The sequence below is a fragment of the Rattus norvegicus genome, chromosome 2 (genome assembly GCF_036323735.1).
Source record: "Rattus norvegicus strain BN/NHsdMcwi chromosome 2, GRCr8, whole genome shotgun sequence".
Lineage (NCBI taxonomy): Eukaryota > Metazoa > Chordata > Mammalia > Rodentia > Muridae > Rattus > Rattus norvegicus.
In genome coordinates, this window is record NC_086020.1 from 237,270,582 (window position 1) to 237,296,456 (window position 25,875).

General features: G+C 44.1%; 1 long non-coding RNA gene across 3 annotated transcripts in view; it reads left to right on the forward strand.

Moving 5' to 3' along the window:
• The window catches only part of LOC102553018 (uncharacterized), a 75,666-nt gene that overhangs the window by 44,861 nt on the left and 4,930 nt on the right, over window positions 1-25,875 (forward strand). Inside the window, exon 3 of one of the 3 annotated variants that reach the window (XR_005501388.2) lies at window positions 15,578-15,679. The exons of the other annotated variants lie outside the window; for them this stretch is intronic. This is a non-coding gene — a long non-coding RNA (uncharacterized LOC102553018). The remainder of the gene's footprint in view (window positions 1-15,577; window positions 15,680-25,875) is intronic. 3 annotated transcript variants of the gene reach the window in all.

The following is a 25,875-nucleotide window of genomic DNA, read 5'->3' on the forward strand; positions in this document are numbered from 1 at the left end:
TGAGGTTGTGTTTCAGGAAGGCAAGCAACCATCAGAACCTCCTGTTCCTTTAGATGTGGGGACTGTCAGCTTTTACTTCTGATTCTGTGTATGCCCCTGTGTGTTTGCCTGTGGTGAGGCATTGGATCCTGGAGCTGGAGAGGTACAGGCAGTTGGGAGCCACCCAACCCAGCTTCTGGGAAATCAGTGTGAGTCCTCCACAGGAACGGTACAAGCTCTTAACTTCCCCGCCATCTTTCCAGCCCTGCTCTGAAAAACCCGAAAACCCCTTTACAACTCTTAAAGATTCTTCCTTAAAGCCTTGCAACATAACACAGTCAACACCACATATCTATAAATTAATGTAAAATAAGTTATTTTAGGGGATTAAAAATGATTCACCCCTACTGTCTTTATACAATAAATTAATCCTTAATGCTGTGAAAGCAAACAAACAAATGAACTTTCTGCATTCCAGAGGGACACGAGAACAAATCTGTAGCAGACCTAGAAAGGGCAGCTATGATTTTCGCAACAATGAGAACCCGGATCATGTTTGCTAAATGCCAGCTGTACCTTCCAAAACATGTCCTTTTAAGACGAGCCAGGTCTGCCAACCAGCTATCATCTTGGAGCAATTAGAGGTTTTCAGGTTTCCCCCTCTGGAATCTTATTTCCAGCTGACAGAATTTGATGGTTTCCCCAAGGGTAACCATTTGTAGATGTCATGTTCCTTCTAATGGAGGGTTTTCAAAAAGCAAATGATCACTTTGTTAGAACTCGGGGACTCTTCGCTGGCTTTGCCCAAGCCCCGTGTTAGCAGCGAAAGCATCTGGGGCCAGTGAAAAGTCAGGCTGTCCCTTCAGGGTCTGGTTCTAGTGTGTGCTGCAAGGCTGTCAGGCCTGGGACGAGTTACTTCAACTTTCGGTGCCCATGTCTTGTGCTTCTGTAAGAGGGGAGCGCCAGCCGCCTCCGTCTCACACATTTATTGAGAAATAAGACAGTCTCTGTAAAACCAGCGGCAGAGTGGTTGGGCCTTATCAAGCGCTTGCTAAATGCTAAATCCCACCCCCCCACACACCCAAACCACACGGGAATTAAAGGCAACTTAGTCTGAACTCGATGACTTTGAAAGACCTTCATAGAATTACCATCTACTCCAGAGAAATCACTGCCCCTTATTACTAGAGACCTTCGAGTGCTTTAGGCTTTTCAGATACTCAGAGCACAGCCACTCACGGCACAGCCCCTCGCAAATTCTAGCCCTGCCTCTTTGCATTTGTGCGAACTTGACAGCTAGCTTGATTTCTTCATCTTCTTTTCCCAGTCATAAAGCAGAGCTAGCGATACACCTCCATTGACTTGTTAGGAATTAAACCCATTAAATCTGGTGCCTGGCTTATAGTAAACATTATGTCGGTGTCAGATCTTATTAACATGGTGGAAGGAATAAACTGTTGACATGACCTGGCTTTGGGAGATATGCTCGCAATCCTATCGTGCAAGAGGCTAAGAGGACTGTTGTGAGATTGAGGCCAACCTGAGGAACTTAGTGAGCTGCAGGGCAGCCTGATCTACCGCATTAGGCAGTGTGTCTCAGTTAGGGTCTCACTGCTGGGAACATACATGATGACTAAGGCAACCCTTATAGGGACAGCATTTAATTGGGGCTCACTTACAGGTTCAGAGGTTCAATCATTATCAAGAGAGGAAGCATGGCCATATCCAGGCAGTCGTGGCACTGTAGGACCTGAGAGTTCTACATCTCCAAATCCAAAGTAAGACAGGAGTAGACTTTCCTATGTGCTATGTGGCTAGGAAGAGGGTCTTAAAAGCCCACCCCCTCAGTGACACACTTCCTCCAACAAGCCCACACCTCCTCCAACGAAAAGTTGATCAACCAAAAGAATTGAACAAACTGACATCATTCAATCTCAGCTTTGGCCTTCAAACCAAAATTTGAAATTTCTGAAGAACGTCTATAAAATGGGAGAGAGACCACCCACAGCCCAGGCTCACTGTGAGAAATGTTCCATACCAACAAGAGGTAGGATCTTGTACACTACGTGTACCACCCTGCCATAGTTGGCAGGTGCCTGACTTAATATAAAATCTTTAGAATGTAGCCTGTGTGTGCTGCAGAGTGGAATTTTCTGGAATTCTGTCCCTTTCCCATTGTTAGGAGACGGAGGAATATTTGAGAGGGCCTCTGTGTGGCTGGGATGTGTAAGACATTCAGGCCTAGCTGGTGAAGGTGAAGGTGAAGGGAGGTTTAAGCCCTTGACTCACAGGTCATAAGTGGTCCTTCCAGCTCCGAACTGCCAACTGAGAAGTGGGCGTGGCTTCAAACAGTGCCTCGCTAGTCTAATCAATGCCCTTGCTTGAACATGGCTCAGTGGCTTCCTTTACTGCAGAGCCGTTCAGATTCTTCAGCACACAGACTCTGATCTACATTTGCAGAACTGTTAAACTCTTTTTTTTTTTTTTTTGGAGCTGGGGACCGAACCCAGGGCCTTGCGCTGTTAAACTCTTAAAAAGAGACATTGCTCCCCGCACTTCCCAAATGAGGTCTTTTCTGTTTCTTCACACATCCTGTGGCCATGAACTGCCTCTGAATAGGCCATGCAGAGGTCAAGATGATGATGTGGCCTCTACATTCCCTTCTGGTGCTTAGCTCTCCCTAAAGGCCCGAGGTACCAGCAGACTTTCTTATCAGCAGGACCCAGTCCTGACTCCTTTGGAAGGACAGAAAAGTTTTAGAGAGGCAGAGGAGGCCTGGGTGAGGAGTGAGGAGAACACATCGGAGAGAACATGGCGGCAGATGTTAACATCCTTCTCTGTGCAGAGTTATAGACTATTCCTAGGGGATGTGTGTGTACAGGATTTTGTGTTGCCTAGATGGGCAGATTATATCTTATCAATTGGATCAGAGGTTATTGTGTGATGTGTTCTTTCATGTGGCGACTCAATTAAGTTCAAGAGAGTGTGTGGTGGCTGGATGCATGGGGCCACCTCGGAATTGGGATGTGTATGTCTGGCATGGTGGAAACCAGCCAAGAGAGCTGTGAGTGAGGGCGGGGTGGCATGACAGGCTGCCCAGTTGGAACGGCTTGCAGACAGTGGGTTAGAAAGTTTGGTCCTGCCAAGACTGAACACCTAGTGAACATGATTGTTGGGGCGAGGGTGGTAATGGGGGGAGGATGGGGAGGGGAAGCCCATATAGAAGGGGAGTGAGAGGGGTTAGCGGGATGTTGGCCCCGGAAGCCAGGAAGGGGAATAACAATCAAAATGTAAGTAAGAAATACTCAAGTTAATAAAGATTAAAAAAAAATAGTTTGCTAGTATAATTTTTCTCACTGTTATCAGGGTACCAGCAGTCTAGTTCAATAATAAACATCAAACACAAATAAGAAGTAGCAGTATAATCCAGCAGAAACAGAAAGGCTCCACCGAATATGGATTAGTCATCCATAGTGTCCAGATTTAGCAAGAATAACAGAAGTACTTCTGTGATGTGGTTCCTCTCTTTGAAGTAGAAACAAATGAAGACCAACTAGGCATTGAATGGTATAACAAAGCTATTGTCTGCTCACTGTTTGTGGGGTTCCCATTATAGTCTTTCTAAGCATCACAGGCCCTCTAAACTGTTTTCAACGGAACAGCACATGCCTGCTCTGAAGACAGGTATGGGGTGGGGTCACATGACGCAACCAAGTTGTTAAAGAAAGCAGAAATTTCTTCTTCAGGAATTTCTGTTCCTTTTCTCTTTGTGTTAACAACTTTTTGAAAGACTGTCTGCCTCATTGGTAGCAGGTAGTGCATCACACAATTCATCACACTGCAAAGACAAACCAAAGCACCTTGGTGTTCAGTTTGAAATACTCAAGCAACTTCTTCAGATGATATACCACAGGATCTTGTCTGTAAAGAATATTCACAGTACAGAAAAAAAAAGAATCTAGAATTGAGTAGATATTTGTAATAAAACCTACAAAAAAAAGAAAGAAAGAAAGAAAGAGAGAAAGAAAAGAAAAGAAAAGAAAAGAAAAGAAAAGAGAAAAAAAAAGTACCTGGGGGCAGTGTGGAGCTGCTGAGATAAATCAGGACTAGTTCCAATGTCCCACTGGAGCCGGGACTATCAAGAGTGACTGCCAGGGTACACGGGGGAACCAGTTCCAGACAAGGTGTGCCCACTGGTATAATAGTGACATGACTGTTATGGGGACACTAATTGCTTTCTTATTGAATTTGGGGCCTGCTCTGCAGGAGGACGTGTCATTAAAAGCCTGTGGCTGGCAAGGTTATAGAGGCCATAGTTTAACGCCCGCTACTGTTATTTTGCTCCGTTGTCACGTTCTTAAAATGGCCTTCTAAACGTTTCTACTTATAACCATAGATCTGTGCTGGTCTTGGTCAGAGGAGACATTTTTTTTTCTTCCTAGTGGACAGTAGTCAGTACCAGAGGTGCTTAACTGTCAAAACGCTGACAGTAATAGATGGAGTGTTCAGTCTTAAATAGAACATCCTTATCAACTTACCCCACCCCTTCACCCCAAATCTGTCAAGACTCAGGGAACGTCTTCAAAGAGGCAACAGAAGGAGGGTAAATGCCGGAGGATGGGGAGGAGAGCTGTGGAATCCCGTCTCATGGATATGACTGGCCCTCACACTCATACACTCACAGACGGTTGTCTGCACAAGATGAAGCCAACCGAAATCCCAGCGTAGACGGGAATGGTGCATTTCAGCCCCCACCCTTACTAAGGATCTATCGACAGTTGACAGCGGCTGGGGAGAAGGGATCTCTGTCTTCTGACAATGTTCCTGCTGGTGGATTTACTCCGGTAGGAACTTCATACCTGTAATCCAGAGGAATGAATGCTTTATACCTGTACAAGTGGGTAGTGGTGATTGGTCTTAGATGAACTTGAAAGAAGGACATGCTGAGAGGGCAGGGAGAGAGCTGGAGGAGGAACATGAGAAGAGGCGGGTATGGTCATACGTCATTGTATACATGTATGAAATTATCAAGAATGAAGAAAAATTGCAATAAAAGTAAGATAAAGCCTCTTGATGCAATCTAGGAGCTTGGTGGCATCGAGGAAAGGTATAGTTAGGACCCCATTGAAAGTCAGTTCCATATCTGAAATCGGCATCTATAAACCAGATGTGGAGGTAAAACACATGACCTATTTAAAAAACAAAACAAAACAAACAAAAAAAAAAAACACTCTTCTCCATGTCCTCAACGGTAAGACCTTCACTGTTGACAAATAAAAGGCTCCAGGACTGGGGAGGCAAACTTTAAATTACAGACGTGTTCACTCACGAATAGAATCACCACAAAGTTGCTTTAGGCAAGCGCTCTACCACTGAGCTAAATCCCCAGCCCCTAAAGTTGCTTTAAATAATAAATAAATTGTGTTACTACTACTACTACTACTACTACTACTACTACTACTATTACTGTTTTGTTGACTTTCCTTTATGATAGGTACTTGGGTATCTCAGGTTAACCTTGAGCTGCATAACTGAGTTATGTCCTTGAACTTCTGACCCCCTGCTGACCCTTTAGAACTTCCTGAGAGCTGGGGCGATCTGTCTGGGTCGCTCTGGCTGGTTTATGCACCCTAACAGCTAAGCTCCTCCAGGCCCATTGAGCATCAGTTTTGAGGATGTGCCAGTTGCCTAGAGCCCAGCCGAATCTATTCTTAATCTGTGACTGGAACTCCCTTATAAACCCAGACGTTGGCTCTTAATTAGTTAGAGAGAATTGGGATAAATATGATCAAGATACTCATATATGAGATTTTCAAATAATAAATGAAAATATTACTTTAAATAGACAGAAACCTAAGAAAACTCAGAAACCTTTCAGTAGCATTTCCATGTTTCTTGAGTCATCTCAATTACACGCCCACATTTATGTACACTAACAACATTTTCCTTCATTCAGTTAGGGAAGAACAGAGTTTCTCACACTCCAAGTTGTGACCTATCAATGGGCAGGGAAATAGAATGAGTCACTGTGATCATCTGAATACTCTATAAAAAGAAGTAATAAGATAGATTGGAAAATATCAAAACGCATCAAGTAGGTAAGGGTAAATTTTATTTCACGAATTTTCATTACCACACGTATTCACACACAGTATGCCTTTATATAGATATTTAAATGGTATCTGCATGTGCATCCAATTGCAGTGAGTCGCCATGGAATGCAGACAAAAGAATTTGAAACATCCAAAAAAGGAGAATATCCGGTCAGTGGCCTTAGTATGCAATGGCTGTGACTCTAGGTGGACCGCGTCTACTAAATCACTGTGTCGAGCGGTAGCGGTCTTCAAGCTCTCACGGGCATAAGAATTCAAGTCAAATATATCCCTTATACACATAAACGGACACCTAGCTATAAATAAACTTTTAGAAACCTTTAAATATAGTAAAAGCTTTATGAGGTAACTAGAAATATGACTTCCCTAGTCCACAAAAAGCTGTTGTGAATCCTGCAGAATTACAGCACAGAATATGCTGGAATTTTAACGGCTCACTCATTCATACACTGCAAAGGGCATCGTGAGGAAGAGAGAAAGAGAAATAATCACTGGTTGTTGCTCTCTGTAACAGTTGCAGGTTATTTAGTGCTGGTCCTCTCGTCAGCCTGGGGTGACAGGAGTTGGTTTGTTAGATGGAGTTGGAATCTAGAAAGAAACTCCGAGCCTGCTTCTCATGCTTGAGAGGGGACAGCCTCGTCCAGCTTAATGACTTCCTCCTTCTCTCTGATCTGAACCAGTCTTGCTTAACTCTGTAACACTGCTTTACCCATTCTTCACTGGGGACCATACAGGTTTCCAGGAAACTCTTGGGGCTAAAGACATTCCAGACATTCCTTAACACTGCGTTCCTCAAAAGGTCGGTTTCTTAGGCTCCTCAGAGAGAACACTGCCCACATGGTTCACAGGGACCGCCGCACAAGCCTTGCATTAGCAGACAGCCAAGGGTGGCCTCCTGTGCCTTGCTCTGAAAGGCTCGCTGTACTCAGTCCAGAACCGGAGAGACTCAGTTTTACAGGGGAGCTGAGGACACTGGGATCCTCAGTTAAGAGGATCCACAAGGGAGGTCGAGTTCCCAGCAATACAGTGAGGCTACACACAGGGTGTGTGTCTTGGTATGGTGTGTGTTTTCTTTGGAAACAGGCGTTTAAATGAAGTTTCCTTTAGCAAAATCTTGCCCCCAACAAGAGTCCTAAAGAGACTTTTAAAGAATTCAAGAAATACAAAGTGTACACTGCAATCCATATTAGCTGCCTTCCGTATAAAAATAATTACCGAATGCATCATTTTCCTCTCACCCTGGTCTCAGTTTCTTCCTTCCCACATCTTTTGTGCTCCCTGCCTCCTCCCTGGCCGCCTATGCATTCATCTGAGATGCCCTCATTCTCTTTTTCCGACAGGCAGAATAGATTTCAGACATTCCAGGGCTGAAGGCTTTCAGCAAAGAGATAAGCCCCACAGAGTTCCCTTCACAAGTAGCCAGATGCCTCTCCTCCTGGTTGATGCTATTCTCTGCCAAGCTCAGGTTCACTGGCCTGGAGTCTGTCCTCTCGGTTCTTCCAAACTCAGCACCGTTGCTTGGTTTCCACATTTATTCCACAAATACATCCTATATTTAGATGTTTCTAAAGTTATTTTTGCTTTGTATGTTTTTGTGCCTGCATGCATATGTGTGTGTAAGTGCCGGCAAAGGTGTGCTACTGTGCACATTTGCGGGTCAGAGGGCAACTTTGCAGGGGCAATTCTTTTCGCTTTTCTGTGGGTTCCAGGGATGGAAACTTAGCATCTCCCCGGCCCCTGTTTGCACTTTTTTTTTTTTTTGAGGTAAGGTTTTGCTACATGGTTGCTCTCGAATGCAAGGCAGCCCTCCTGACTCAGTGTTACAGGAAAGAACAGAATGTATCCCTATGTCTACCTATGCAGCTATCTCCTCCCTTAAAACCATCCAGTTGAGCAGGTCAAGCACTTGGCCTGCCCACCTTTCTTACAACCAACTCAGAAAGATACAACTTTTCCTTGTCCTTTTCTGTCTCTTTTGGATGTTGGCCAGAGCCTAAATAGGATCCAAACAGAGCAGAGAACATTAGTCCTATGGTTCTTACTCCACAAAATAGAATTCTTGGTCAATTGTGCAGGCTGTGACAAGTCATCAGCAGCTGTGAGCTCTGATGGGTGTGGTCTCATCTGGCCCTACTCTTCCCCCAGAGACTCATGAGACCCTGGAGTATCTGCATCAAGTGACTGACTGAAGGAGGAAATGTAACGCTAAGCCCAGGGGTGCATCTCCGAAAGAGGGGTGTGACTCAGGAACGAGCCATCATTTCATACTCCAAATGGATAGCATGAGTGTGCATGGTGTGTGGTGGGGAGTGGGGAGTGGGGTTGAGGCTGGGGGAAGCTACTTGCTCCAGGACTCACCCTTCCCCCTTCTTGCCTCTGCTCAGTGAGGGTCCCTGAGATGACATTCAAATGATGACAGGGAAAAAAAAGTGTCAAAGATGACAGAAAGCTACATGAAGGTAAACAGGACTTTCTGGACCCATTAACCCTTCTGACTTTGGGATCAATGGGAGAATGCTAAATGTCCTCTGTCTGAAACACTGGCCCTTACCTAGGCATTTCCTGTAAGAACACGTCACCTCTAAAGATCCCTGGTAGATTACTGGGGCTGAAAATAAGGCAGAGATAGCTGCTTCTCACTGACTTCTGAAAGAGTCACTACGGAGTGTTTACAAAGATCCCACAGACGGCTAAAATTAGCTCATTCTGCACAGAATTATCTGCTGCTGACTCAAGATAGTGACACAGGCAGGGCTAAGCTGTGAGCTCACCAGGAAGCTCATTCCCTAAAATTGTTCTCTGGCAGCCAACGACCCTAGTGCACACCAGTGGATGCATGGTGGGCTATAAATAGCGACCTGTTATGCCATCACCCAGGAGCTGTGTCTTCACTGCCATTTCCTGCAGATCTAAGAACCTTCTGACTGGTTCTCTGTTGCCTCTGATACAGAGTAGGGTGTGGCGCGCATGTGTGTGCGTGCGTGCGTGAGTGTGTGTGTGTGTGTGTGCATGCATGTACGCATGTGCACATGTAGGTACACATGCATCTCAGAACATCATTTTAGTTGTATGATATGATAACCAGAGGACAGGCTAAATGGTGTGCTCAATTTCACCTGACAACTCAATGACACTCACCACTGAGTTTTGGGTCCTGTCATTTTCAAAGACTTCAACCCACTGACCTTGGATTTTTTTTCCTATAAGATGGAGAGCATATCCTGTCAGTTGACTTTGAGCAGGTGGTCAACTTAGAAATATGTTAGGATACCTAGGCAGGGAAGGCATCTTCAGAATGGTTTCTCCACCATTTAAAAAAAAAGAATGGTTTTGTTTCTATCTAAGGGTAAATTTAAGCCAGATCCAGTGGCAACTGTTCATAATCCCACACTTAGGAGAGTTTGCAAGAACCAATGTGTCCACTCTCTTCCCAAAGCTGTAACTTAGTTGCCTCTTTCCCACAATCAAACTTGAGTCTTCAGGGTCAGACAAACGAGCTCTTTAGCTCATGAGTCCCATTAAATAAAAAATGGCCGCACCCTTTCCAGAGAGGCCCATAGACTGCCACATCCCCTCTCTCGGTAGCTGGCTTCATGTTTCTTTCCGTTCTTACTACAATTTCTCTGTAGTTTTTAACCTCAGAACACACCATCCTTCCTGTGTGCGGAACACATTTTGGTTCTGAATGATGGCTTCTCTCCACAAGTGTCAGGTCTCTGGATCAGATGGCATCGCCTGATTCCTGAGGAACCCCACTGATCTCTTCCGTTAACTGAAGAAACGTCAGGAAGAAAATTGGCACACAGCCGACTTTCTGTTTTCGAAGCCTTGGAATTTTTCTTGTTGGGACACTGAGTGCTCCATGTCTAATTAGACCCCTCCCCTCTTACTCATATTTGGCTTTATCAATAAATTACACAACTGATAATTAGGAACAGGAACCCAGTGCGTGCAGCGAAGTGTGTAGGAAGGGGAGCATTCAGGGAAGCATGGGTTTGGAATGGTGAAGTGGGAGAGGGGACACTCAGGCCTAATGGGTAGGAAGTTGTTCATCCTTAAGCAATCGCTTAAGAGCTGAACTGTTACTCAGGGAAGGTCGTTCTGCTACATGGGCAGATGGAGTGCTCAGTAGAAAAAAAAATTGGTTTCTTTTTTGTGCCTTTTTTTTTTCTTTTTGGTATGTGTGTTTTATTTTAAAACCAGATCTTGTGTAGCCCAGGCTGGCCTTGAACTGCCTGTCTAGACATTCTCCTACTTCTAACTCGAGAGGGCTAAGATTACAAGTGTATGCCCCCATCGCTGGGTCTACACAGGACTGAGGTCTGAACCCAGGATTTCATGCGTGCTAAGCACACATTCTACTAAGCAAGCCTCATCCCCAGCCCCTAATGCAGTCTTCCTGCCACTGACAGGAAAGGAAGAGAACCTGCAGGCTGCATGAGCAGGGTTGAGTCAAATGCTTCAGAGACAAGGCTGGCGTCTCCAGCAAGTTTCTCCTTTTTTTTTTTTTTTAAGATTTATTTATTTATTTCATGTATATGAACACACTGTCTTTGACACACCAGAGGAGGGCATCAGATCTAATTACAGATGGTTGTGAGCCACCATGTGGTTGCTGGGAATTGAACTCATGACCTTTGGAAGAGCAGCCAGTGCTCTTAACCATTGAGCCATCCCTCCAGCCCAAGTTTCTCCTTCTTAAACTGAGAGACAGAGTTCTCTATCCTTTCAACTCCACTGCAGCCTGGGAGAACCCATGGAGACCCAGACCACAGGGGTGTGCAGAGAGCATCGAGATGATGTTCCTGATTCTCATTCTGTTTCCTTGAAGGACCTTCAGCTTCTGCCTCTTCTCCCCCCAATACTCACACACTCTGTGTCTCTCTGGACAAACGAAGCTGCTAGGCAGATCTAGTGTACCCCTTAATCTTAACGCTGGTTTGTGCAGCCTGAGTGTTTGGTATATGTGTATTGAATGAATAGCAGATTGCCGGTCCTGGTTGGATAGCTGTCTCCTCATCTCCACAGTCAGCAGGGTGAGGATGGAAAGGCACAAGGCACCCACTCCTGAGCATCACGTCAGTGATGGCCACGTTAAACAGTAACGGTCCCCGCAGCATCTGTCACCATGACCCTGACCTACTGGTGTTCTCTCTTTTGATTTCATGATCTGGCCTCTCTCAAGTTGTTCTCTTGGCTGTGAACTTCCTTACCCTCTAATTTGCTTGATATCCATGGATCCTTTGAGGCGTGCCTTCAAAGACACCCAGAGGCCATCCCTGACTGTCCGGAGCACACATCTGTATTCCTGCAATGCTGCGCTTGTCTCCGGTAGGATGTTATTGTACTGAGTAGTAAGGGCTGTGATAGTTGTCCCCCACCACTGTACCACGAGCTCATCAAGTGGGAGAAACCTGTTTCAATCCCTATGTCCTGACAGCCCGGCCCAGTTCTAGGCACAGTATCTCATTAACATTTGCTGAATAAGTAAAATCTGCCCTTCCCCCATCCATCCCCACTTTAAACACAGGGACTATTCACCTCCACATTTAGATGATGGAGATTTGGCAGGAAACGCACAGTCACAAAAAACAAAAACCTAAACAACAAGAAAACAAAACAGGTTAGAGATGTGATTTATGTGTCCTATAACAGAGAGAAACTGTCTTACTGGTATCCAAGGCAAGACCACGGGAATCAAAACCTTTCTTTGATGGTAATTTAAAAAAAAAATAAAAAGGTCAGTATGAAAAACTCGCGGCTGACTAGAATGTTTCAGACAGCATTTTCTTTCTCCACCGCGGGCCTGAGTTATAAACAGTGTGAAAGGCAAGCATGTGCTAGGGAGACGCAGCCATAATTGCTTGTTCTCAAATGTTTGGCTAACCACTCCTCTTAATCCAACACACAGTAGTTTAGAACAGAATTAAATTCTGCCCTTTAGGCAGGATTAGCATTTGGAGTTTCTTGTTTCTGTCAGTTAAACGTTCTTATCCCAATATTTGTACTTTTCCGTTGAGAAGAAACGCCGAGTGTGTGGAGGAAAATACAAAGAGCATGGAATTTTTAACCATCCAGGTCATCGTCTTATGGATTTGTGATCCGTCTTTACTGATGCCAGATTTTAAAACCTGACTCAACTGTACCTACTCTTAGGACCTTAAAAGAGACTGCTAGACCACCCTCTCCTCTCACCAACCAAGTACACTCCTTCTGCCAGAAATTAAGATTTCTAACCAGGAAAGTATAAAAGAGACCATGGCATGGATCCTAAATAAGGGGATAACTTGGGTGCTGTGGAGCAGTAAATAATGGGGAGGGAGAGGACTTCTAACTAGGAAAGAGGAGGAACTGTAACACAGAGGGAGAGGGAGGGATAATACTAAGGATCTCTGAAAAAGCCACAGGGAAACATATTAGTTTATAGGCAAGAACATGCACACACACACACACACACACACATACACACACACACACACACACACACACACACACGAATATATTAGATGAAGTTGTGCCACTTCCCAAGAGCCATATTAGTTTATATGAAAGAATACATACACACACACACACACACACACAAGCTCACACACACACACACACACACACACAAGCTCACACACATCACAAGTCACAAAAACCCTAGTGTTAGGCAAAGGGAAACTTCTCTTCAAGTTATTGGGTAGAGGACTCTAAGAAAGTCCCAAAACAATGTAGGCTCTTACATTACCCTTGGTTGCCTCTCAGAATTTGAAGGCATCCACGGTAGTCATAGGACTTAGACAAATTGATCTGGACTTGACCTGGAAGCTCGAAGACTCGCTCTCATTGGCAATGCAGGCGGCCAAGGGAAACAAGCAGCTAAAGGTAACTATCCAGAAGTAAAGCTAGGACCCCTAAAAACGATGCTCACTGGATGCAATAGTGATATTCATACCTTGGGGGTAACCAGCAGATGCCTAGTTGACCTCAAGGCCTGCACAATAAGAGGGGATTCACCTAGCCCACCAACCATGGCTGATGACATCATAGACCCCAGAGAAGCGCCACTGGTTCCTAAACCAGTATAATGTCTAGCCGCATTATATCCAAAGGTAAGTATACGCCATCCAAGAAACTTCAGCACCCTTTATCAAAGAAGCTTCTTCTACAACAGACAGAGACCATTACAGAAATCCACAATGGGCCAAAATGCAGAGAACTGACACTGGGCTACCCAACCCCGGCTGATGTATTGACAACACATCAGCCCTGAGGCTTAGAGAACACTCCAAAAGAGAGGGAAGGAAGATTCTTAGAGCCAGAAGACCACGATCTGTACTTTGAGATGGTACTTCCTATATATGACAAGAGGCTACACCCATGAAATCGTAACAATATGGCCACCTAAACGAGACAAGAACAAGAACAACGGCGGTTGACATGTTAGTGTGGATGTTGGACATCTCTCAAGGCACCATCCCTACATGAAGAACAGCAAAGCAACTAATGGCTGCTGAGAAAGAAACAGCCTTTCCCAGTTAAGAATGAGACTCTTGATGGGTTATCCAATCCCAAGGGGTCAGCCCCAAACACATGCACATGTGAGCAGCACTGTGGACCCAGCAGGTTTTATATATATATATATATATATATATGTGTGTGTGTGTATATATGGGAAGGTGGAGGATATATATATAATATAATATATCCACATATATATTTACAGACATAGTTACATATATTTACACACAAAAATGTGTATTATATGTAATAATTAAAGAAGAAAAAGAGTGATGAATTTGAGAGAGAATGAGGGGGACACAGTAGAATTTAATGGGGGGAGAAGGAAGGATAGGGAGTATATAAGCATAGTTCTCATGTATGAAAGTCTCAAAAATAATTAACATTTTAAATTAAGGCAGATTTTTAATTTCATAAGGGGAAAACCCTCAAGATAAGAACTTCATGAGAGAATACCATATGAAGTGATCAGGGGAAGATGTACAGAGGAAATGGGGGAAATATCATGGCTCTGTTTGTCATGGGGAGACTCTTTACTCTAGGTGAGTGGCATGAATGAATGAATTAATAACGCAAATGTTCCCCCAATGCCATGTCCACGCTCCTTCTTGTATGTGGGTTTACAAAGCAAACGGGATTCTGCACATGCGGTTAAAGGACAGTATCCCGGAGAAGAATTCTGGGCATGCCCAGTCTTATCACTTCAATATGTAAAAGTGAGATGCTTTCCTATTGGCTTAGAGAGTGATGCCTCCATGGAAAGGAAAATGCCATCGCTATTTGGGAATGTGGAGGTTTGCATGCAGGACCAATAAAGAACTCTAGGAGCAGCGGGCAGCCTTCAGCTAACAGCAAGCAGAGTCCTTAGCCCCACAGCCATGTGGAACCGAGTTCTCTCAGTGCTAGAAAGTGAGGAAGGACCTTCTCTCTTAGACTACACGAGGTGTGTAACTCCACCCACCCAGTAAGTCACTAGCTAATTATGTCTGAGATAATTAGTGTACCAAGTAATTTGTTAGGAAGCAAGAGAAATGGATGCACGTGACTGCAATTAGTATTGGAGAGAAATAGGAACTCAAGCTTACCCCAAGGCACACAGGTATCTACCACTGCGCTCCTGCCAGTGGACTCTTGTATTGTTTTTAATGTGCACAATTTCAAGTGGTAGGGCAGATCTCCTTATATTTATATTTTCATACTTCTCAAAATTTCTCTACAGAAATCCTTTTTTTAAAAAATAAATGAATTGGGTCAAAGGTTATGGGCATTAATGAGTTCTTAAAACAAATGCTATTGAATCACCTTGCAAAGCGTGTCCGTCGAAGTTCTTATGGGCAAGCTGAGGTTGGTAGGTAGGGAGCAGCAGATGTGTGGATGGTTGCGGCTCACTGAGGTCCAGGTCAGCGAGGTGTGGGACTGAACTGACCACAGACGACAATGTTTTTCTCAGCTGCAGAGTCTGCAGGTGGTGATGCTACTAGAGTTCCCTTTGCTCGTTCTCTCTGTGTGCATTGTGGATGCATTAATTTCTTTATGCTTTTTTGCATGGTTATGGTTTCGTTCATGTTATGTGTCCAAACAACTGTTCATCTTAACCAAGCCGGAATTTCCCACGTGGTCCATTAGGTGTTGATGCAAAGACCATTTCATTCATTTTGACTGGTGAGAGCCTTTCCAGAAGGACCCTGGACCCCAACTGCCAGAGAAAGCCCTGACCAAAGACAGATAACACAGCTCCCAGCTCAGGTGTCAGGGTTCAGTGACCAGATGGCATTTGATGGAGTTCTCTTTTTCTTTTTGACTGGATATGGCCTTGAGTTTCTTTGAGAATCTTCTTCATTCTTTCACTTGGAAAGCACTCTCTCCTCTCTTTCCTTTCTCTTTCATCAGTTAAGAAACAAAGGTATAATTACAATCTGCTAGGTGAACCATCTGGATTATGTCTGTGATGTCCAAGTATACACACACCTTCTCCTCATCAGGACCAACTCGGACACTGACCCTGGCTATGCAGTTGTCTCGGCACTTCTTCTCACCGTCTCCGGTGTGTTGTTCCTTGGCCACCAACATCCACAATGGACACGGTATGTCTCATCTTCTTCTGTATTCTTCATGGTTGGTCTTAGGGATCTTAAACAGATCCGGGGTCAAGACTTTCTCACAGGCAAGCTGTAGAGGATGTAAGGCCTATGTCAGGAGCAATTGCTCCTTGGGTGTAGGAAGGCAGATGTGATGTGACCTTCCCAGTGAGTGTGTGCATATGTGCACAAAACATGTTTGTGTGGCTGCAGACACCATATTGGTCTTTGTGGGGCTGAGGACTCTGCTTGCTGGCTGCTTGGAGGTCGCACATTTCTGTCTAGCACCACGCTTCGGTTGAACCTGTAGATTTCATAGCATCTTTTTAGTTTCCTCAGATCTTCATGCTTCCTGCCTACTGCCTTGGGGATTTTGCTCCAGGCTGTGATTTTTAATCAGTGGGAATCGTGAAACCCTTTGACTACATTGCTATGTTGGTTTTGCCCTTGTTCGCAACTGGTTAGTCTTCTAACAACTATCCTCTTTGCTACGACATGGAAAGATGTCTAAGTAATACAGTCGGTCGGCTCTCTGATTTTGCTTCGTTTTTCTTAGGAATGTTCTTTTGTTTTGCTCAGAATGGAAACTTTAATTCTGCCAAGTTTGAGGTTAGTATAACGAATAGTAACAATTCTTGTTTGTGTGGGAGCTTCCTGTGTAACACTGTGGCTGTTTTACAACTGTTTTTTTTCCCTCAGGCTCATTCTGTGAAGTAGGCACCATTCCTACTTATAAACCCACCAGTGAGAAATACTTACTTACTTATTTATTTTTATAAATGGAACATGAGAGAAGCTACTTAACAGTTAACTGATGGGGCTGGGATTCTAGCACTGGCTGGCCTGACCAGTCTGTCCTCTTCACCCTGCGCTGTCATGTTCTGTGGCATTCAAGTTATTTGTAAGCGATACTTCCAGGAACAGTTTTAATTGGAAAAATGAGGCCTAGAGCTACTTGGTTGTGGTGAAGTAGGAAGAACGTTGAGTTAAGAAACAAGGTGAGCCTGGCCCTGCCCTTGAGGAGCTGAGTGAGTCCCCGTACTGTCATTTCACCAGTGACAGTCATGTTTTCCTCACGGGGGAGGAGGTTGCGGCCTTTAAGGCCTTAACAAAACTTGATTCCCCCTCCTTATAATTGCTACCGTGGGATAGATTCATCGACACTCCCATGTCATTTTGACAGGTAAGGGTGGTACCAAATGAGTCAATTAGCCTAGGGATAATTGTTCTGGAAATAAAAAGGAGCAAAAAAGTAATGGTTAAATGCCACCTCCTGACAGAAAGCAAGTTAAGCACAGTGACTCAGGTCCAAAGCCTAGGGGGAAAAAAGACCGGTAGAAACGGGGTGGATATATTCTAGTGTCTCCAATTTTTCTCGGTGTACATTCATCATTGACCAGAGCAATGTAGATGAACATGTGACTCCTTCTTAATCATCAATTCAGACTTGCTCAAGACACTGTGGGGTAGTCATCCTATTGAAGTTCATCCACCTAGAAAGGAGAGCTAGCCACAGAGGCGTGCTAATTTTCTCAGGCATGTAACTTTATCACATAACCTTATCCACCTTCGTTGGATAAGGTCACATGGTGAAGTTCCAACACCCAGTACATAAGAATGCCACCCACCTTTCTCAAAATTTTAACCCAGAATTGTTCCTGTCTAAAGGAAATACAGGGACAAAGAGTGGAGCAGAAACTGAAGGAAAGGCCATCCAGAGACTGCCCCACCTGGGGATCTATCCCATATGTAGCCACGAAACCCAGACACTATTGCTGATGCCAAGAAGTGCTTGCTGAAGAGCCTAATATGGCTGTCTACTGAGAGGCTGTGCCAGAGCCTTACTGATACAGAAGCAGAGACTCACAGCTAACCACTGGACCCCAGTGGAGGAGTTAGAGAAAGGACTGAAGGAGCTGAAGGGGTTTGCAACTCCATAGGAAGAACAATAATATCAATCAACCAGATCCCCAGAGCTCCCAGGGACTAAACCACCAACTAAAGAGTACACATGGAGGGACCCATGGCTCTAGCCACATATGTAGCAGAGGATGGCATTGTCAGGCATTAATGGGAGGAGAGGCCCTTGGTCCTATGAAGGTTTGATTCCCCAGTGTAGGGAAATGCCAGGGTGGTGAGGCAGGAGTGAGTGAGTGGATGGGAGGGGGAGCATCCTCATAGAAGCAGAGGGAGGGGGAAACCAGGAAAGGGGAAACATTTGAAATGTAAATACATAAAATATACACTAAACAAGAAAGAAATTAAAAAAAAGAATGTCACCTCTCTTGGCCACAGAACCTCTAAAGTGGTTATTAAGGTAAAATGGGGTAATTTAGATGAACACTCATCAAACAAGACGAACGTTCTGATGAAAAGAGATTAGGGTTGGAGAGATGGTTCAGTGTTTAGAGCACTTGCTGCTCTTGGAGAAGACCCCGATTCCGTTTCCAGCGCACAAATCAGGTGGTTCACAACTGCCTGTAAGTCCAGCTCCAGGGAATTTGACAGGCAACCACACCTGTGCAGTCATACACACTCACACATGTTTTACAAATCTTTACAAGGAAATATAAGATCAAGACACAGACCACCCCTAAGTTGAAGGCCAGTTGTATAGGAAGACAGGAAACAGACACAGCAAACCAAGAAGAGAGACCTCAGGAGAAAACAAATCTCTTGATACCTCGGTCCTGAATTCCCATCATCTAGAATCAAGAGAAAGCAAGGTTGTTTGATCCATCAACCTGCAGTGCCCCGCAATGGTGACACTGGAGAAACAACGCAGTGTTTTACCTTGGGATTGCTGGAACGTGTCTCCTTTGCTCCCAGAAGTTCTTCACCTCCGTCAAAGAAACAGCAATGACAAGGACCCTCCTTTGCTTGAGCCAGCTCTTTCCATCCCGAAGAGCCACACCCCTCCCTGGAGCTCCACCAGCTTCCGTAGGCTGTGGTACAGATGTTTACAGATGTTTGAAGAACTCAGCTCAGCCTGAGAGGTGATTCCTGCTGGTGGCTTTGAGCAGAGCTTGCATTACTCCAACCTTTGCCAGTCTTAGTCGTATGTCTGTGTAAGTTTGATACTTACATTCTCAAGTAGACTGATTTTGTGGCCTCCATACCACCACTTGATGAGGCCCAGTCTCCCTCTGTGACTTATCTCTGTCTTCTCATCCCTGCTACATGCATGTAGGGCAACAGCGGTGACACTTCCCATCCTGGCTTTGGTTCCCAAGCTAGAAATCGTAGCCGTCGCTCTGATCCTTTCCTGTTCCTTGTCTGTAACTCATTCCTCACTCTGTCAGCTCTTCTTTTAGAGCGTCTAATGTAAAAATACTTGGAATTTTAACCTCTCGCGTTAAATTTGAATTGGAAATGCTAATACGGAATAAGTTAAACTGTAGGTATGTGTGAGTCGAGTACGTGTGCTTATTGTGTACGTACTGACAGATGGACAGACAGATGGACTCTAGCTCTAAAACACGAGAGTAGTGACATCTCTCTAACAATAAGCAAACTCCGAAACACAGGTTTTTGTTTTCTGCCAACCTTTACCAACTTCCAAGAACCAAGATCTTTGGTGAAATCGTTGGTTCCAGTTAACGAGCAGGGCAAGTATGGGTTAAGTTTAGAGTTGGCCAGACAGCAGAGAAGTGCTGGGTTAGTCCTAGGTGTTACAAAGACACAGGAGCTAGTTTCCAAGGCCTCTTGCTTCTCAAATTCTGGACGATTTGAACATTTGCGTTGATCATAAAAAACATATGTGAAAAATCTCTGATTCCTCAGTGACACCAAAGAAGGGGGTGCCATATGCAATTATTGAACTCTGTAATAAATCCCCCTTCTGTGACTGAGAGAATAAAAGGACAGGGCAGTCCCTTCCCTTCAGGAAGTGAGTCATGTACCCTAACCAGTGAGGGGACATTTGTTCATAGAGAAAAGGGGTGATGATACTTGGAAGACAACACATCTCAACTTCCAATGGCACCACCGACTGGGGCTGTACTCAGAGTGGGAAAGCACCATTGGAAGAGGCCACTCACTGGCCTGGCTACTCCCCAGGGCACAGGGTACAAAGAGAGAGCTTATTATAGTTGCCAATCCCACCATGTGATTGGTATTAGATGGGATCGGGCTCACTCAGGATGTTATGGGTGTAAATGTGATCAGTATTAGAATCAACAAAGCAGGGTTAACCTGCACTGTAGCCTTCCTTGCTGGTGAGATAAAATCCACAGAACAATTTATGAAATATTCTTGCCCAAAGTATTTAACCAGAAGATAATGAGGGTTCTATGCCTACAATCAAATATATGGTAGTTATAGAAAATTAAAAATTGCAATGGAATTACGCAAAACACAAAAAAATATTCTGCAGAGAAATACTGAGTGAAGGACGCTCTACAAAACAACTGTTAAAGTCATCATTGCGGGGCCAAAAAATATAAGAAATGTGCTAGATTAAAAGAGACCACAGAGATTTATCAGCTAAATACAATATATGAGCCTTGATGGACTCAGCTCAGCGCAAATGTCTAAAAACTGGTACAACTGGGGAAATTTTAACCTGAGTTATAAATTAAACGATGGGGATATTGTATGATACCAACAGCACTAGTGTTAATTCTTTTAGTTAGAGCAATGACATTGTGGTTATATACAAGATAATTCTTATTTTTAGGAGGTGCATATTTTGATTTGAACATTTAGCATGATATATAAAGATTTACACACAGAGACACTGGCAATGTTCTTCCACTAGATTCTCAATTTCTCTATGTGTCTGTGTGTACGTGTACGTGTACGTGTGTGTGTGTGTGTGTGTGTGTGTGTGAGAGAGAGAGAGAGAGAGAGAGAGAGAGAGAGAGAGAGAGAAGAGAGTGCACAAATACAGAAGTCATTTCATCCTGTCCTTGTCCTTGAGGGTTATGCCCACAGTGAAAGACTCCATCCACAGACAGTTCTGTGTCTGAGTAAACATACTGTTTTATTCTTAGAGCAGATCTTAGCAACCCTATTCTCTTCACTAATTAAACAGCAAACATTCACCTTTTCACCTAAAAGAGTCATTTATGGCCTCTCTGTAGCACATCTAGTTGCCAGCATCAGAACTCTTGCCCTGTGAACCACTCTTAGGTAAAATAAGGGTTATTTGAACACAAGTGTTTCAATACCACAGCTGTCAATCTGGTAAATGAGATCATTACTTAAGTAACTTGAGGGTGGGCAGCCAATACAAAGAATATGCAGGATGCAGTGTGATTGACATCCTGTTGTGGGTAGGGCAATGGCTCTTCTTGGTCGTCAACTTGGCTACATCTGGAACTGTAGCCACAAAATAGAAGGCACACCTGTGAGGGGTTGTTGTTTTTGTTATTGTTGTTGCTTAATTCGAATTAGCGAGATCCTCTTCTCATCCTGCCTTTAATCCAGATCTTCAGGCAGGAACACGCTCCTTTAATCTGGATGGACCACGCCTTCTGCTGGAAGCCTGTCTAAGGGCACAAAAGGAGGAAGCTCTCTCTTCACCTGCCTGCCCTCGCTTAGCTAGCACATCCATTCCTTCACCGGCATTGGAGCCTATTTCTTCAGAATTCCAGTGTCTACTGATGGCCAACGGAGGCATCCAGCCTTGTGGACTGATTAACTACTAAATTCTAGGACTTTCTATTCATAGCCAGCCACTGTTGGATTGGCTGGACTGTAGCCTGAAACTCACTTAAAGAAATCTCATATATATATGTGTGTATATATATATATATATATATATATATATATATGTGATCATATAATCATATATGATAAATAAATCATTCATTTTTATATATTCCATTCTATAAGTTGGGTTCCTCTAGAGAACTCCAATACCATGGGCAGGATGAGGTGCAAAATTCTATCTCACTGCTCAGAACAGCATGCAATTTAGAACTTATACGTTGGCAATTCTGTATGTAATTTACCATTTAATATTTACAGGCCAAGACTGGTGATTGATAACTGAAGCCACAGAAAGTAAACCCCAGAGTAAGGGCAGAATACCGAGCTAGTATATGAAAAAAAAAAGGATTATAATTAAATCTAAGAGGACTGTGGATAGATGTTAATATTTTTACAGTGATTCTAAATATTTAAAACTTTTCATATTAAACAGTTTAGGAAAAATTGTGTGCCTTTATTCTCTCAGGTGTTTTTTTAATTTTTACATTTGCTTGTTTTTTTTCCCCTCCTAGGGTGTGTGTGTGTGTGTGTGTGTGTGTGTGTGTGTGTGTGTGTGTGTGTTAGAGGTACCAGGGATTAAACCCAGCATTTCACACACTTGTTAGGTGAGCTGAGTTAGAGGCTATTACTGTGGTGATGTAGGGGAATTTACGACAAGGCATCTGCATCACCCTGTTGGAAATACACTTGAGTGTGTCTGTTAGAGGGCTGGAGAGATGGCTTTGCAGTTAAGAGCATCAGGCAGAGCTCACAACCACCTGTAACTCCAGCTCCAGGGATGCCCTCTCTGGAATCCATGGGCATCTGCATGCACATACCTACCCAGAAGGACACACATGTACACATTATTTTTTACGAGTTATTTTACTTATTGACACTTCAAATGTTATCCTTCTTCCTGGTTTTCCCTCTGAAAACCCCTTATTCCCTTCCCTCCCCGCTGCTTTTATGAGGAAGCTCCCTCACCCATCCATCCACTCCCACCTCACTGCCCTGGCATTCCCCTACGCTGTGGCCTTGAGCCTTCACAGGACCAAAGGGCTCCCCTCCCACTGATGCCAGATAAGGCCATCCTCTGCTACATATGAAGCTGCAGACATGGGTCCCTCCCTGTATAATCTTTGGTTGGTGGTTTAGTCTCTGGGAGCTTTGGTGGGGGGTGGTTGGTTGATATTGCTACGTATCATTTTTAAAAAGAGATCTTAAAAATATGTATGACTCAACGAAAAGGAATCTCCTATTGTAAGCTCAGGTCATCTTCGAGGATCATTTGCATGTTTCTAGCCATCAGGTAACAGGGCCACATTAAGAAAGAAAAATATTTTCTCAGATCACTGTTTTTTTTCCCTAATACATTAACCTGAGAAAAAGACAAGAATATTGTTTCAAGAAATGTCTTTCCTGAGCCACCCTGGGCATAATCAGGCAAGTGTCTGAATTCAGTAGTTCCTGAGTACTCTATACCTAATGGTACTTTATAGAATAAATAGCCCAGTGTTTATTTGGTGGCACCAAGTGAAGCCACCTCCTCTCCTTATGACACTAGGTCCGACTGGGGCCCTGGACTCCCACACCTCTCGCTCTTGGCTGTTTCCTCCTTTTCTTTTCTTGAGGAATTGTTTTCTGCTCCTCAGCACTGCAGCCAACATTCAGCCAAACCATATTTCTCCCAAGAAGTCAAGTACAACCGTGATTCTTTCTTTGTGCTGTGTTCTGCTTAGCTGTGTTCCTTTGTCCTGGCTGTGGCTTGTACTGGAGTCCAAGAAGAAAAGCTACATTGCTAAGAATAAGACATGACACATAAGAGACATTTGGAGGCCATTGAATAATGGCCTCATGAAAGCCTGTGGAGGCCCTGGCTAACTGGCCTGGTGTGGGGTGGGGACAAACGAAGCACAGCCAAGTCTTATCACCAGGCAGCTCTGGGCCATGTTACTGTGACACAGGTCACGATGGCAGTTTCTTTAGTTCTTTAGTAGCACCATGGTGATTCAGGACAGAATAACTCCAAGGGAATTTTTTACTCCAGTAAAAGGCCTGGGAGCCTCTGCCAGTTTCTTATCCCTTCAATAATGTTTTGCTCTTTGGAAATCTTTAATCTGTCATCTCCATTAAATTATGAAAAGGTCATTGAGACCAGTGAACCTGTCATGAAGTTTTGTTATGTAGAGACTCGTGTCTGCTGGCAGTGGGTGGGATCAAACAGAACACGTGCTTATTTCCTATAATTACAAAAACAGCATCTGTGACTCAGGTCTCCACACCCTAGTGTGTCTTAGAGTCTTTTACTTTGCTCTCCTCTGGTCGCACTCACTGTCTTAAAATAAAATTGAACATATCTTATGATGGTGCTCTGGGCTGATCTGTTTGACCTTTCCTGTGATGTACTTCCTAGGTCATGGCACTCCAGCAACACTGAATGCTATGGCTGAGGTATGGTTTGAGTTGTACTCTTAAGTTTTGAGAGTTTGGTCCCCAGTGTGGCAAGGTGAGAAGGCAGAACTTACTGAGAGGGCCTCGGGGGATTGGCCGTGTGCCCTTGGAAGGGATTAAGGTAATCAGAGGATTCCCTATTTCCCAGGAGAGTCAGTTACTGCAAAAGCAAGTGGACTCCTGAGTTGACCCTTGGCTTCCAGTTTCTCACCCACATTCCTGTGGTTAGGTCCTCACCAGAAGTCAAATCAACCTGTTTTCTCTATGAAGTTACCCAGCACCAGGTATTCCATTATAGTAAAGAAAAGTGGATTAATCTACCAGTGCCCCTCAGCCCTGGCCTGAACCATTCTTTCTTTCACATCTTCACAGGCCTTTCAGCCCAAATGTCACTTTCTTAGAGACTTTCCCCCATTTCACAATCAAGCACTTTTCTTCCATCACTTTCTGTAGGTTGGTTTTACTCATTTCTTTTCTTTTTTTTTTGTTCTTTTTTTTTTTTTGTTCTTTTTTTTCGGAGCTGGGGACCGAACCCAGGGCCTTGTGCTTCCTAGGCAAGCGCTCTACCACTGAGCTAAATCCCCAACCCCGGTTTTACTCATTTCTATCCAACACCTTTTTTATTTTTTATTTTTTAAAACCAGAAGTTGATTTGTTTCTCTTTTGGATTTGCGGTGAGATTAGCTACCTGTTCATCCAGAATTCCATGCCCTGGGGATAGATCCTGGTACTAGAATCTGGTATTTTGTGGGCCTGGTATGTGTCTGTCCAGTGGACAAGTCAGCTTTATAGATAACGAATGCCCACATAACAAAGTTTCCATAATGAACTTTGTTCGATTTCAGCTTTCTCAAAGCAGGCAGCTCCTATTAAACAAAAGAGCTAATGTAAAGTCATTGGTTTGCTTGTTCATTTCTTATTTAAACATCGATAGGGTTCTATACCTATAAAAATGTTCTCTGTGAACCTGTAGCTAGTAAATGAATCTTTGTTCTACTAGAGCCACCACCAGGGGGATCAATCTTCCGGTCAATAGTTGCGGACAGTGAAGAACCTGGTCAATGAAGAAGCTGTGACCAGGGCAAGGGGGCAGGGGGCACTGGACATTCTAATGGCGTACCCACCCTCTGGACATCTCTACAGCTCTGCAGAGAGCCTTGGGAAGCAAGGGAGGCAGAGACTGCTCATAAAGAATTCAGAAGAGAACCAGGGAAGAACTGTTTCCTGCAGATCAAGTTTCAGCAAGAAGGTTCCTGGCCTTGTGGCAGCCCTGGCCCTGCAGCTTCAGCAATGCAGAAGAGATGGCTGTGGCCAGTGGTCACCACAAAGACACTGACATGTGAGGCAGCATCCTACCAGGCTCAAGCGACAAAGACCCTGGCAGTGGGCAGGGACTGGATGATAAGCAGGCGACAGCCTGCAGGGTGTCTGACCACTGGCAGCTTCCCAAATGACAAGAAGAGATTTAAGGTCTGGAATCCCTGCACCTGAGCTTGTGTGGCCTCAGTCACACACATTTCTGAGCATCGTACTCAAGATCACTGAGCACATGTTCTAATGTTACAGCAACAGACAGAAGGCTTCTCCGTGTGCTAGCATGTTTTCCCAGGGATGGTGCAGAGGGATGCTTCTAGGCATGCTTGGTTTCTCTTTGTTTTGTTTGTTTGTGTGTGCATGTGTGTGTCTGTGTGTATATGTGTGTGTATGTATGTGTGTATGTGTGTTTGTGTGTGCATGTGTGTATATCTGTGTGTATGTGTGTGTATATGTGTGCTTGTCTGTGTGTACATGTGTGTATGTGTGTGTTTGTGTGTTCCTGTGTGTGTTTGTGTGTGTATGTATGTGTATGTATGTGTATATATGTGTGTTTGTGTGTGTATGTATGTGTATGTATGTGTGTTTGTGTGTGTCTCTGTATGTCTGTGTGTCTGTATGTGTGTGTGTCTCTGTATGTCTGTGTGTGTGTGTTGTGTGTGTGTGTCTGTGTGTCAGTATGTGTGCATGTGTGTATGTATGTGTTTGTGTATGTATGTATGTGTGTTTGTGTGTGTCTC